General features: G+C 46.1%; 1 long non-coding RNA gene across 2 annotated transcripts; it reads right to left on the bottom strand.

Moving 5' to 3' along the window:
- Positions 1–1950: 1950 nt before the first annotated feature.
- LOC125964028 (uncharacterized) lies at positions 1951–14617 on the bottom strand. Of its 2 annotated transcripts, none has more exons than XR_007476537.1 (3): positions 14441–14617; positions 9111–9232; positions 1951–2261 (listed from the first exon to the last, which is right to left on the bottom strand). It is a non-coding gene; the product is annotated as an uncharacterized LOC125964028 (long non-coding RNA). The 2 variants fall into 2 exon arrangements; XR_007476538.1 differs by lacking the exon at positions 1951–2261 and adding an exon at positions 8217–8286.
- Positions 14618–14849: the final 232 nt, after the last annotated feature.

Here is a 14849-nt window from a genome sequence, read left to right as displayed (position 1 = left end):
TCTGCCCACAGAGCAAGCAGATAACAATCCCCACTGTGCCCAGAGCCTTCCGGGAGCCCCCGCCAGCCAGGCTCTGCAGCAGCCAGGGCACTGCACTCTCTAGATTGGGTTCCTGGAAAAACTGTTCAATAATTGATAAGGAGCCCTCCTGACATCAGTGAAAGATGAAGAGGCTCTCTCCTCGCTTAAGTAAGGCCTCTCTGGCCTGCAGATCTGGGTCCTGCAGCTCGGCAGTTGAAATGTGAGGGAAGTGAGGGAGGGGGCAATGCAACAGCCATAAGAAAAACACGCAGCACAGAATAATAATAATGACAATACTGTCATAACTATCATTTTCTGAACACTTGCTGTGTGCCAGGCAGGGTTCCAAGGGACCACATGTTTCTTAAGAACTCTAAGAGGGAAGTCCTATAATTATTCCCACTTTACAGGTGAAAAAACTGAGGCAAAGGGAGGTTAAGTTGTCCCAGGTCACTTGGCTTGCAAATGGTGAAGCCAGATTTAAACCCCAATAGTCTGGCTCCACAGTCCCTGGAAACCCTCTCTGCTCTGTACTGTCTCCGTGTGCTAACCGAGGTGGAGAGCTGGAACTTGCAGCAGTGGGGGCTACTTTGTCTCTCCTCATTTAAAATGAATTTATTAGGGGCTTCCCTGGTGGCGCAGTGGTTGAGAGTCTGCCTGCCGATGCAGGGGACACGGGTTCGTGCCCCGGTCCGGGAAGATCCCACATGCTGCGGAGCGGCTGGGCCCGTGAGCCATGGCCGCTGGGCCTGCGCGTCCGGAGCCTGTGCTCTGCAACAGGAGAGGCCACAACAGTGAGAGGCCCGTGTACCGCAAAAAAAAAAAAAAAAAAAAAAAAAGAATTTATTAGATAGAATGATGTGGGAAACATTTAACTAAGGCCCCTGTTAGGGGCTTATGTTCACTACTTAATTTGATGTACTAGCCCCCTGTGAAATGAGGACATGCCAATTTTACAAATGAGGAAACTGAGGTTAAGAGACATAAGAAGTTTTATCCAAGGCTGGGCAGCTAGGAAAGGATAGACCTGGAGTTTGATCCTTGGTCACTTAACTCCAAGGGCAGAGACCTCTAACTTCACTGCACGTGTAGGTATATGTATATCATATCTATAAATTGCTCAAGTTCATTGAAAAGAATCTTACTCTTTGGACACAGAGCTATGAGGCATATCCTGATGCTGTGAGGTGGACCTTCTGAGCGTGTCTATCCCCACAGAGAGCCCAGTGAATGGTCCACTGGGAAGCTCAAATTCCAGCTGCTTCCGTGCTTTCCTTTCTCTGATCTTGGGGGTGTGCCTGTCTTTTCGTGGCCTTAGAAGAAAGGAAGTTAGACCCTAGACCCATTTCTCTAATCTTCCATCAATTTACTGCTTTGAAAAATTCTGTTGTTTCTCTTTATTTTGCTGTCTTCAACAGTTTTCAATATCCCTCCTTCTTCTCCTTCCTTGCCTCCTTCCTTTGTCATTCAAGGAGGACATTTACAGAGCACCTGCTCAGCAGATGTAGCTGCTGATGTTGCACAAAGATCACTGACGGTGGGGCTACACAGCTGGTGCTCAATTCCCAGCTCTGCCCTTGACTAGCTCTGTGGCCTTGGGCAACTTCTTTCCCTACTCCCAGCCTCAATATCCTCATCTGTAAAATGGGTTAATTGTACAATCGATTCCACATGGGTTGCCACAAACAGGAAAGATGGTTACAGTTATGAAAGTGTCTGATGTGGAAAGTGCTCGGTGAATGTGGATGGACACTGAGACTTTGAGTGTGAGAGGAGACAAAAGGATCAGATGCAGACGCTGCCCTTGAAGAGCCCCCTGCCTAGAAGGGGAGATAGGGCCATAGGAGGAGACACTTAAAGTGTCCTGAGGACTGGCAGGCATTGTCATGGAAATGCCTTCAGTTCTATAGAACAGCCTAGAAACACTTTCCTTCGTGTCTCTCTCTCTCTCTCTCTCTCTCTCCCTCTCTGAGGGGTCAGGAAGATGTTTTTCTAGGCCAGATTCAAATCTGCCCTGAATCTTCAGTAAAATAGGGCAGAAGGTAATGAGCAGGAATCAAGGTGATACTACCTGTGATTGAGGCCAGCAGGTTTAAAAGCAGCAGAAAGGTCCCTCGGGCTGGTCTCATCCACGGGCAAGAGACAGAAGTCCAGATCCGCCCTGAGTCCGCACTCTGTCACTTCCTAGCTGTGTGACTTTGGACAAACACCTCACCATCTGGAAGCCTCAGGCCCATCACCTGTAAAATACAGTTAACAATAAATAGTGCTATCTTCAGGGTTGCTATGAGGATTGAGAGAACTATATGCAAATTCAAGGCATATGGAATATGCATAACAAGGACCAGCTTTTAACTTTTGTTCTCTTTTTGGTGGGTGGGGGTGTGTTTGGGGATCTTCTAAGACAGGTGGATTTTATTGGGCAATTAGAATTTTGGCAGCTCCGTTGCAGAACAACTGAAGGGTAGGCACTTGACAATTTCATGTTTTCAGTATTTGAAAGAGGAAACTGTCAGAAATAGATGTGCTCTGAATCAATGGGAGCAAGCCAATTATGAGAGAGCCAGGTTCCTGCATCCAACTTGGAGCTGAGTTCAGGGGCAGCATCCATCGGATCTGATCTCATGGTCATATTGCAGGGTGGGTTTAGGGAGACTTTACAGGGAGGATATCCATGAGTGCTTTAGTTGGCAGCAGCCATCAACCTGGGATGAGCACTGTGAACAGGTCAGCACCATCAGCGATGTTCAGAGCTTCACAAACCACATACACACACATAGCCTCCGCTGAGCTCATTCATGCAGTCAGTTCATGCATATGCAGGAGGTTACTGTTCAATGACCAATCAGAGGACACCTTCTGAGCAGGAAAGGAAAGAGCATTAGACCAGGGAAGTGGAACTCTGTTCAAATCCAGGTTCTGCCTCTTTCATCTCTCTGAGCCTCAGTTTCCTCATTTGTAAAAATGGGGAGAATAACAGGGGCTGTTGGGAATATTAAATTAGAGAACTGATATGAAAATGACCTGACACAGTGCTTAGAAAGTGGTAGGGGTTTAATAAATGCCGGTTAAATTGGAATCTGCTGAGGACTATAGGGACATAAAGATTTAACGAATATTTTTGGGATCCTACAGTATGTCAGTCTCGTGTCAGGTACCAGGCATACAGAGATGAATAAAACATGCCAGGGGCTTCCCTGGTGGCACAGTGGTTGAGAGTCCGCCTGCCGATGCAGGGGACATGGGTTCGTGCCCCGGTCCGGGAAGATCCCACATGCCGCGGAGCGGCTAGGCCCGTGAGCCACGGCCGCTGAGCCTGTGCGTCCGGAGCCTGTGCTCCGCAATGGGAGAGGCCACAACAGTGAGAGGCCCGCAAAAAACAAAAAACAAACAAACAAAAAAACATGCCATTGTGGGGTCTGTATTTAAATAGTGGGACACATGCACACAAACATCATGAGAGACATCACAAAAGGGAAATGTATGCCACGTTTGAAGGACACAAATGGGTTTGTAGTCAGAGACATCCTGTTTGCAAAGTCCTCTTTGGCTACTTCTGGCTTTTAAGAGAATATAGCCATAGAGAAAAATGAGATTCAACAGTTGATTCAATTCGAATTGGTTGAGAGACTCCATCCAAAGTGTGGAGGGACAGAAGGTGATGTCAGGCTCCCAGCTGGGCCAACACGAGTCTAGTCAGGTACCAGCCATCCACCTCCACATTCCCTGGAACAGGCCACCATCCCTAAGATCCAAAACTTCTCTTTGCCTTTGAATCTCCAGTCCCAGGGTGGGCAACGGCCTCTTTGTGGTTCCAGTTGAGAACCAGTGTCCCAGAAATCTTCCCTGTGCCCATCCAGACCCATACTCCACCCACTTTCACCCTGCTCTGTGCCTGCCCCTGGGAGGCTGACCTTGGTGGATTCAATCAATGGAGCCCCTTACCCTCTGGTTCCTGGTTAGGCTCAAACAATGGGGAGCCTGAACAGGAGATGGGAAGGTGGGAGGAAGGTGAGACTGGGGTATTTATTCCTCTGCCTCCGCCTTGCTGGGCCTCTGTGGGTTGGCTGAGTCCCTCTACCCAAGGCCACAGCTCCTGCCAGGTGGAACTCTCCACACAGTACTCTGTCTCACGGTTCTGGTCACCACTTTTCCCCCTCTCTCTTCAGGCCTTAGGGGAGGTGACAGAACTCAGTTATTACCAGTCCCGGGGAACTGGGCTATCTTTGTGGTTCCCCCACACCTTTGTAAATAGCTCTTTTATTAAACGCTCCTCGAATTGCCTAATTTGAGCATGCCATCTGTTTCCTGCCAGCCCCTGACTGACACCTCCAGGTTCTCAGCCTGGAGATCACTTTGCTCTGCGCATATATTTTTCTGGCCCACGTGGAAAATAAGGTTGGGAATTTGGCCATGATGAAGCTGCCCTTCCGAATCTCTGCACATCCTGTTTGCTCTTTGGTTTGGACCAGCCAGTCACTTTTTTCCCCAGCTCTAAGGAAAAGTGGTTTTCAAGCCTCATCTGAGATTAGGAACCTCGAATATATGTGTGGACAGAATTCACATGAGCCACCAGGGCCTATTCATCTACCACGCATGGTGGTTCTCAGAATTAATTTGCAGCTACACACGCCAAACCCTCAGGAGGACACCTGGTATACAGTAGGCACTCTTAACCTCATTTGGTTGTATCATCGGCTTGCCTATATTCCCTAATGATTCACAGATTCACACAGACATTGTCTCAAGCATCCATTCTGCTCTGTCGCCTTGTCATTTTACATCTGCAACATGTAGAAATATAATTCACATTTTTTTGAACTCCTATGGTAGAGAGTGGAATTGACAGAGTGACTAGACATGCTGACTCTACCCACTCCCCGCCTTATTTATTTACCAACTTGTGACCTTGAACCAGTTACTTAAGGCCCTTGTTAATGCCTGTCTCCTCATATGTGAAGTGTATACGATAATGGTACCTACCTCCCAGATTTGTTGTGAGGATGAAGTGAGTTAGCTGTGTAAAGCACTTATATATGCTTATTATGATTATGTACTTACTTTATCCTCACAGGATTAGGAGCTATATGTGATTGTCAGAGCTCTGCAGATCTGTCTGACTCCAAAGCCTGGTTCCAGCACACTGTTTCTATGGCCATAGGGATTATTGGGGGGACAGAGCTTGAGAAGGGATGTAATGAAGATATTAACAATGGCTGCCATGTGTTGGGTCATTACCATGCTTGTCAGGAACTGTGCTAAGCATCTTCCATACGTTATCCCGATTTCAACTTCCAATGATGCAACAAGGAAACCATTATTAACCTCATTGTACACGAGGAAACTGGGGCACTGAGGGTTAAGTTACATACGTAGGGTCATGCATATTAAGTGGCTCTGGCAGGATGGAATCCTGGTCTGCTCTGACTCAGACATTCACATTCTTAACCACCAAGAAGACAGTACCATGCTTCTCAACTGACAAAACTCAGGGATCCTACAGAAGCCTGTCTGGGGGGATTCTGCCCTGTGAATTGCATCCCAATATAAACGAGGTTGGCATCATCCTCTGCTGCAGCAGTGAGATGCGTAGCTTAGCACTGAGGCTGGCAAACACAGCATCTGATGTAATCTATTCCATTACTGAATGCGCAGTAGCTCACATTAAAAAAAATAAATAAATAAAAGGAAAGAAAGGAAAAACAGGCTGTAGAAATGGTAGGAAGGCGGGAGGCCCAGAACCCAGACAATCGAAAAGCAGTGGCTGGTACTATCCAAGCTGATCACGGTGGCCATCAAACAGGAAGCAGGGGAGGACCCTAACAGTTGAGGTCATCACCACCCCTGCCTGTGGGACAATGAAGGATGAGGGCACTTTGACAAGGCCCGGTTCAGCCAGGCGCCCACAGCCAGGCCCAGCTGTACACAGCAGTGTCACTGCCTCAGAGGAGACCATCTGGGGGGACAAGAGCCCCAGTATATAGTCTGTCCTCTGCCTCCCCTGGCTGTCTGCACCAGGGCAGGGGGAGACTACCCTGTTTCCTCCTTAAAGGCCTTCACTCACAGAGGAGAGATGGACAAAAAGCAACAGGAAAATAAGATCTGGCTTCATCCAACACCAAAGGGGGACAATGTGTGTCAATCCCAGCATGAAAGAGACTGGGGACAAAGCTGATGAGGGAGAGGCCCTGCTGAAAGGGAAAGCCAATAGGACCTAGCAGCGGGCAGCTGCCACTATGGAGGGCTGAAGCCTTGCTAGAACCAGATCCAAGGCAGGTTGACATCTTCTGGCTGGGTTGGCTTCAAGAACCGGATGTCCTGGATTCCACACCCAAGTCAGCCTCCTGGCTGGGCTTCCAGCCACGGAGGCTATCCTCTGTGATCCCGCCCCTGGGCATATTCGATTGGGCTGGGGGAAGAGGTCAGCTGACCTGAGATAGACCAATCAGAATCTCACTGGAAGGGACACCACCACCAAAGGCAGCATTTGTTTTGGTTTGTTTCTTTTTTTCCTATTTTGTGCAATGTTAAATCCCAAGTGCCTAAGATTATGCCAGGCACAGTATATATTAAACTGACTCTTTCTCTGCACTTGGAATCAGGATTTAGCCAACTGTCCTCTGCAGGCCTGGCACTGAGGGACACTTAACCCGAGAGTTGAGGCAGCTACAATCTGCAAAAGGATTAAGGACTGTGCAGAGGGTAAAGGAAGAGGAATAAGAACCAGAAAGGAGAGGGGTGGAGGCAGAGAGGGCCGAACAGGCTTCCAGAATATGTCCCTGTATCTTTATGACGATGTTCTTCTCCCCGCTTTCTCCTTAAGCTAGCCTGAGTGGGTCTTGAGATTTAAAACCAAGTCATTCTAACCAAAACATGCCTCCTTGAAGTCCTTCCCCAAAGGGATTGTGAAAATTCCTGTGAATCCTTGAAGTATTTTTAGCTGCGTATACTTGGACAACTTTAGCCCTTGTCTGATCTGCCTACTGAGACACAGAAGTGGGAAGGCAGGATGGCAGTCTAGAGCCTGACTCCTGGCTCCCAATCCCGGCCCCTCGCCATCCATCCTGCAACCTGTGTCAGATTATCTCACTTTTCTGAACCTCAGTTTCTTCCCCTGCAAAATGGACATTATAATAGCACCTACCTCTGTGGTTATTTTGAAACTATAAAGTGCTTTGCACAGTACTTAGCACATGCTTAGTGCTAGCTTAGGAAAAATAATGTATCCAATACATTGAACGAGCAGGATTCTTATAAAAACAACTTGATTTTTGTCTCCCGTTTCCCTTTAAACCTATTCATTGCAAGTAATCTGTTCCTCACTCCTGAATGAGATTATGAGCAGTCCCGTGAGTTTTCTAATCGCTGTTAGGTAATAAAAGGTCATGTGGTCACTTTAAGTCAGGGACAACTGCCTCAATTCGTTACTTACTTCTTCTCCCCTCTTTCCACCAGGGCCTGCTGCCAGCAGGATCCTGCGGGTTGGGTCTTTCTGCTCCCCCACTAGCATGATAACCTAGTTTCTGGTCCCTCCAAGGATCACATGCGGATAGAGAAGGAAAGTAAGGGGGATAGGAAAGTTCTCAATTGTTTGGTACTGTCAAAGGCTGGCATTGCCCTCTCTGAGTCTGACAGATGTTTGAAGTTGACAGTTTCGCACTTAGGTTTTCTAGAGATATCCCTGCTGGACCACCCATGATGACAAGTCCAGGCTTTCCATTTGGCCAGTCCCCGCCATTCCCCATCTCGGCCTCTCCCTTCCAGCACTTCCTTCAGGACAGGATCTCTTTCACAAAGATCCCAGGCTGACATTCCTACTGTGGTTCTGAATGTGACAACCCCCCAGTCCCCAATACCTGGCCCCCGTTTCACCTATCTCTGGCCTGCCATTGTAGGGCCATGTCCCTCTTCCCCTTCTCTGCTGCCACCAGCCACTGTAGCTCCCTTGAGCACAGGTCAGGCCCAGGCCCACCACATCCTCCAGCTGCAGGGCACACAAAACAAGCTCTCTGAGAGTCCCAATGGGCTAAGACTCAGGGTGAAAGCACAAACTCCTTCTCCAAAGAAGGCATCACAAAACCTTCCCAAAATTTCAACAGCCCACCCCTTTCCTACCTTCCAAAGTGGTGGAGAGCCTTGAGAAGGGTTTGACTGGTTTTTGGAATTTTCTTTTGTAAATTCTGCTCTTGGCTGGCCTTGCCCCTCCTGTGGAATGCAGCAGCTGTCATACCTTGGTGCCTCAGCTAGAACTTCAACTTGAACCTCCTGTTAATAATGAATTGACATGTGCATCTAACCTCTCCGTTCACCAAATGTGATCAGATGCATTATCTCACCTATTCCTCACAGTAACTGTATCGAGGTGGCAATTCTGCTCTCCCCATTTTTCTGATGAGGAAACTGAGAGGTCAGAGAGCTTGTCTTAGATCACTCAGCTGAAGACTTAGAGCCACATTGGTGCTATCTGCCTGACTCCTTTCCACTGTAGCACAGCTTCCCGAGGAAGAAGGCATATCAGGGCTCTGTGCCCTTGCCCTGTGCTACCTGGCACTTGGGCTGTGGGCCTTCCATGGCCCCAGGACACTCCTGACTCAAGAGATATCCTAAAGGCCTGCCTGAAAAGGCAGCAGCCTCCTCAATACAGAGCTAAAACACAGACGGGAGACTTGCTTGAAGTGGATCGAGGCAGCCAGCCCTGTGACTGGCAGCTGGGTTCAGAGAAGCAGCCAAAGAAAAGCCTCGCTTCCTTTGCACATAAAGCGTCCATTCTCAGCCACACACACTGGCACAGACACTCACAGACCAGCGCCTCAAAGGGCCGGACAATGAAACAGACACAGGCAAGAGCAAGAGATTTTTTTTTTCCCTTTCCAAATGTAAAACTCAAATAATACTCAACATTTATATACAATTTGCATATGAGCTGACATTTTTATAGGAAAGGCAGAGATTTCTCGTGCCAGAGTTTTGGGGCAGATGGCTGGGGGAGGTGTCTATAAAGACAGCTTTATAGCCTGTGGTCACTTCTTCATGGTGATCAGCACATGGGCCAAAAATATACCAGTTCCCTTTCCCCCCATGTTTCTTACCTTCTATCCGTCTTGCTCTCTCCTCTCCCTCTCTCTCCATTATTGATATTTTCTAGTGGCCAGCCCTGGAGATGAGTGATACTCCACCCTGCCCTCCAGGGGCTCACAGTCAGGTAGGGGAGCTAGGAGAGGAAAAACCAACAATGAAAATGCGGGATAATAAAGTAAAGATGGAGATGCATGCAAAGTGCTGTGGGACCCCAGAGTGGAGTAAGGGAAAGAGGGATGGGCCGGGAGGTCGGGGGGATTTTCCAGATATTTTACAACTGGTACTAACGTACCAGGCAGAATGGTCGCCTAACCCGTCAGAACAGATTCCAGTCTTTACATGGAATTGGGTGAATATCAGCTCGTGGTGGATTGAGAGAGAGCTTCACAGAGGAGGAGATGCCTGAGCTGAGTTGTGAGGGCTTGGTCATTAGGCAAACAAACTTCAAGAGCAGAGACAGGAGAGAGAGTCAGTTAGGGGGCTATTGAGACTTCTTTATCTCTGGTCCCTTAGAAGCCCAGAGTGGTCAGGAGATGTTTGTTGAACGAATGAATGAAATGGAGGCCGTGGGATGGGTAGTCACAGGGGATGAAACTGAAGAGCAGCGGTAAGACAATAATGGAGCTGCCATTTATTGTAGTCTGCTACATGTTCCCTGCTGCCTGTCAGAGGGAGATGAATTGCCAAGATTAGAGGAGCGAAGTCACATCACCTAAAATCCTCTGGCACATAGCAAGTGTTATATCGGTGTTAGTTATTATTATCCCAAAGTTACAGATACACATGTGGAAACTCAGAGGAATATGATAACAGTTTGGACAGCCAGACCTGTCTGACACCAAATCTTATTCCCTTAGCCCATACCCTGCAGGGGAGTAGGACTGTTTCACTTATGTAAATTGCACTATACATATTTGAAAAAAAACACAACATTTTAATTCCCAATGGCCTGCGCCCTGAAGTAACTATGGGGTGAAGCCTGATTCATCTCTCTTCCCACAGGCCTCTCATGGCCAAAGCATCTCGGTGTGACTTCCACACAGCCAAGTTCCTAAATGCAAACATATACTCCTTTGGGGGTTCAATCAAAGAAACCATGATCTGGTCCAAAAATGGAAGCTAAACCATCTTACTGTACCACATACATCAGATAGGCAAGTGAAGGCATTTGCAAGGGTGGTTTTTATAATATACATTGTAGTACAAGCTGTAGTATATGGTACGGTGCAGTTGTGCTGTGTACAGCCTCCAGGGTTAGGAATGGTCAGCTGGTATTTGGGTTAAAGGTCCTTGGCTTGGCGGTCATCCTTATGCCCCTATGTCCTTGGAGTGTCTGGAACCTTCTGATTCTCAGTGGCCAAAACACTCAGATTTTGTCTGAAACCCAATATTGGTTTTCCCAGCTGTGGGAACACAATGAAAATCTAATGGACCCCACTGGATGCTACCCCCTGGTTCTCCACTGCCAGTCTTTCTGTAATTAACCTTTGGACCCAGAAATGAAAGCTCCAAAGCAGGGTTGGAAGGTTCTCTCCAGAACAAGATGGAGCTTCTGAGCTGAGACCCTTTCTCTTGACAATCTGAAAATCGAGATTCAATCAAGGAGAACAGCCATCACCCATATTTCTAAAGTGACCAGCCTGTCAGGCACCAAATAACATCCAAATGTTAACCCACATGGTGAGAAAGAAAGAAAAATAAGATCAGGCTACTTCATCATTAGTCTCTCATAGATGCATCTTATGAATATTTTTCTTTCAGAGACATGTACTGAATACTTGGGAAACAGTATTTGTGTGTGCTTTCATTAAGTCTCCGACTCCGAAACACATTCTGGGACTAATTATTTTTTAACTAACTAATCAGCATGTTTCATTCATAAATTGGGATTTATCAGTATAGCACATGAAAGGAGAGAACATATTATTCTTTTAATTTGGCTAATATGCAAAAACGCGCTGTGTTTGTAATGACCTGCTTTCAGTGAATAGAGGCGGGCTGGAAATAGTAGCAGCTTCCTCTAATGAGGGTGCTGGCTCCTGGCCCCAGCTGTTCACCACCAGACACTCAATGTGCTCCCTGACCTATCAGAGCACGTGTTCCTCCGGTGAGGACGCAGGAGCAATTTCCTCACCAGGGGAAGAACTGATGGCCTTGTGTTTGTTCGACTGATGGAACCAGTTACACCCGCTTTGTTAGTGAGAAGTAAAAGCCTGGGGGAGGAGGGTGGTGGGAAGGAGTGTTCATTTTTGTTGACTATAACACACAATCACACACACACACACACACACACACACACACACACACCGTGAACCTGTCAAGAGTTAAGGCCCAAATCTATTAATAAGAGATTCCACCGTAATCTAGTGATTCTTGTCTTTCTCACCCTATTGTGCCTGCCAACCAGTGTGCAGCTTGTCGGCTATGCAAATAAATCCTCCGCTCTGAAGTCCCCTGATAAAGGGATTTATTTATCGGCCCGACCTGAGTGTCCCATTTGTTCCTGCAAATTTGCTCCTCCCCGCTCTTGCGCACTCTGATTTAGAGCCACGGACGCAGGTTCGCCTGGTTGATCAGGAGCCGGGACAATCTCCCCCCCTCGAAACCCCAGGTCCGGCTTTGAACCCGAATCCTCTTGCGCCTCTGGTCTGCGGAACTGCTCTGGCCTCACCCAGCAGGACCCGGGGAGGAGGGGCGGGGGCCGGAGTCGCGCTGGCCTTCCCGTGACACACTGGAGCAGGGTCCAGCCGCATTCTTTCTGTCCAGCCCTGGTGCCAGCCTGCCGAGGACTCCGCCCGGGGACATCCTGATGTGGCACATTTTCCAGCCAGGCACTGCTTTTGTGTTTTAAAGGAGGACGCTTCCTCTTCTGTGTTTTTGTTTTGTTTTGTTTTTCTCCCGTTTGTTTTCAAAACTCTTATTCTAGGAGCTTTTTTTTTTAAATTGATGTATAGTTAATTTACAATGTTGTGGTAGTTTCAAGTGTACAGCAAAGTGATTCAGTTATACACATATGTATTTTTTTCAGATTTTTTCCATTATAGGTTATTACAAGATATTGAGTAGAGTTCCCTGTGCTCTACAGTAGGTCCTTGTTGTTTATCTATTTTATATACAGTAGTGTGTATATGTTACTCCAAACTCCTAATTTATCATGCTCATTGTAGAAAATTTAGGAAAAACAGAAAACTAGCCATTAAAAAAATCTAAATCCCACTGCCAAGAGGCAACCAGCTTGTATACTCCCGTTCGGGGTATTTCCTTCTGATCCTCTGTACCTGTGGCAGAATGGGGTCTCTCAGCCAGTGAGACCAGTCTGGCTTCCTCTATTTGTGAAGCAAATGCTAAAGCAGGATGGAAAAAAACTGTGCTGTATTTTAAATATTTACAGGCAACAATCAGAGTCACATGATATTAGCAAGAGTATATCTGTGACTATGTGCGAGTATCCCTATGATTATTTATAGAACTGCATTTAGAGATGATGTCAAAAATCTAAATCTGAGACCTTAGGTGAACATGAGGCGCAGTCAAATAGCTCTCCTGGGTCCCTTACCTCACCCCCGTGGGTCTTATGTATGTGTATTTGTGCTTATACCATATTTGAGATCATTCTACCTTCACCTTTTTATATTAATATGACTTTGGTCACATTTTTACAAGTCGACAAAATTCTTCTGCAACAGGTTTTGATGGCTACTCAGCATTCCATTATGCAAACTTACCATTTAAGCTGTCACCCATTACTGGACATTTCAGATGATTCCCTTTTTTTTTCACTCTGATAAATAATAATGCATTGAACACCTTTATATGAAAATCTTTGTGACTCTCTGGGGTTATTTCCTTTGGCTGGACTCCCAAGAGGAAAATTACTGGGTCATAGGGTAGGAACAATTTAGTGTCTTGTTTCATGTTGCTCAGTTCGATTCTGAATAAGTGGTACTGATTTACCCTGAAAGAACATTTTCACCATTTTAGTTAACCTTTAATTGCAGAAGTCATTCACAGCATACACGCTCCTTGTAAAAAGATTTAAAAGGTAAGGCCCGTATCTCTTATCACCACTTCCTCCAATCTCTGAACCCCTCAAAGGCAGCCACCGTTTTCAGTTAAAAAGCCCTTAATCAATGCATTTAATTAGTTATCTGTGTGCTTATATAAAATGTATATCTATGAACTAATAAAAACTCTCATGTCTCTGTAACTATAGAAAACATGGTGGTTTTTGTGTGTGGAATTTTTTTACGTGAATGATATATTGTATGCGTATTATGTAACTTTTTTCCTCAGCTATCTGTCTCATAGCCTTTACTGTGTATATATAAATCAACTTTACTCTTTCTAACTTTCCATACATTTCTATGGGATAGATTCAGCCTAGTTTTGACAGCCATTCTTCTATGCATAAATATTTGGGTTGATCCCAACTGTTTTTCATTTTGACAAAAAGTGCTGCAATATATACCCTTTTACACAAGCAAGTGATTTGAACAGGTTTTGTCTCTACAGTAGGAACCAAGAAATAGAATTTCTGGATCGTGGGATATGCACACTTTTTATTTTAATAGATATTGCCGAACTGTAGAGGACATTTTACATTACTTTAATTAGGGATCATGTAGAATGCCTTGGATTTGGGCTTAATTATCAGGATGTAGTTCTGAAGTATCCTATCAGGTAGGATGTCACCCAAAGGTCTGTTCATGTATTCATTCACCAGCCTAGCCATTTCTGTCTTCTGAGGACCCAGCATGGCCCCTGATACATAGTGCAGAGTCACTAAATGTTGCTAAGGTCCTCTCCTCTGCACCAGCCACACCCTCAAGGGGCCTCAACCCAACACCCGATTCCTTTCTGCAGCTGCCAACCCCCAGCTCAGCTTTCCAGACAGCTCTCAAATATCCCCTCTTCTTGGAAGCCCTCCCTGGAGCTCAGGCTGAGTAAGGCAGCTTCTCTTCCGTGTCCCCATGGCACCCTTATTTATAGGCTTGTCATGCTTATTGCAATTTGGAATTTAGTCACCTCTCCCCTGTTACACTGGACAGTCTCAGCATTTCAGTGGTGCATGGTATTTAGGCATCACCTGATCAGGGTTTGGGGACGGTTGGCAGCACAACAGGCATGTATGCATGGCAGTCTGTTGGCTTTGAAAGAGAGGGGGCCAAGTGTGGGCAGCATTCTTCACATCGAGCTGAACAGAAGAAGGCTGTAAAAAACTAGATGGCAAATATTTGACCCTTGACAGTGATCATGATGTTGATAAAAATGATGAATGATCACTAAGTAGGGTAAATCACAAACTCTCGCACGCACAAAACTTTAGAACCACATCACTCACCTCTTGGGAAAATGTTTGTAATGCTCCTCACTTCAATATTTCTCCATGAAATCTAGAAGTTTCTCATGCAATTTATCTTTTAAAAGGCATCACGGGGAGTGACAAACAGCAGCCAGAAAGCCGCTCGAAGTTTGGAACATGGCAGCTTATTGTCATCAATCTCTGGGTAGGATCTCAACTCTGAAAAGAAACATATGAAAAAAGACTGAAATGAATATATCAAAATGTTAATAATGGCTTTACCAGTGGAATGAGGGTGATGTGTGATGCTCTTTTCTTCTTCTTTTTACTTTTTTTTACAAAACCTTTCAGATTATGTTACCGTGTACATAAATTCATTTTACATCAGAAAAACAAATAACCAAAATCATTTCTAGCAATTAATGAAGTTGCTAAGGAGACAATTTTA

The sequence above is a fragment of the Orcinus orca genome, chromosome 3, assembly GCF_937001465.1.
Source record: "Orcinus orca chromosome 3, mOrcOrc1.1, whole genome shotgun sequence".
Classification (NCBI taxonomy): Eukaryota; Metazoa; Chordata; class Mammalia; order Artiodactyla; family Delphinidae; genus Orcinus; species Orcinus orca.
The sequence above is the reverse complement of the archived record's forward strand: the minus strand, read 5'-3'. Positions and strand labels throughout refer to the sequence as shown.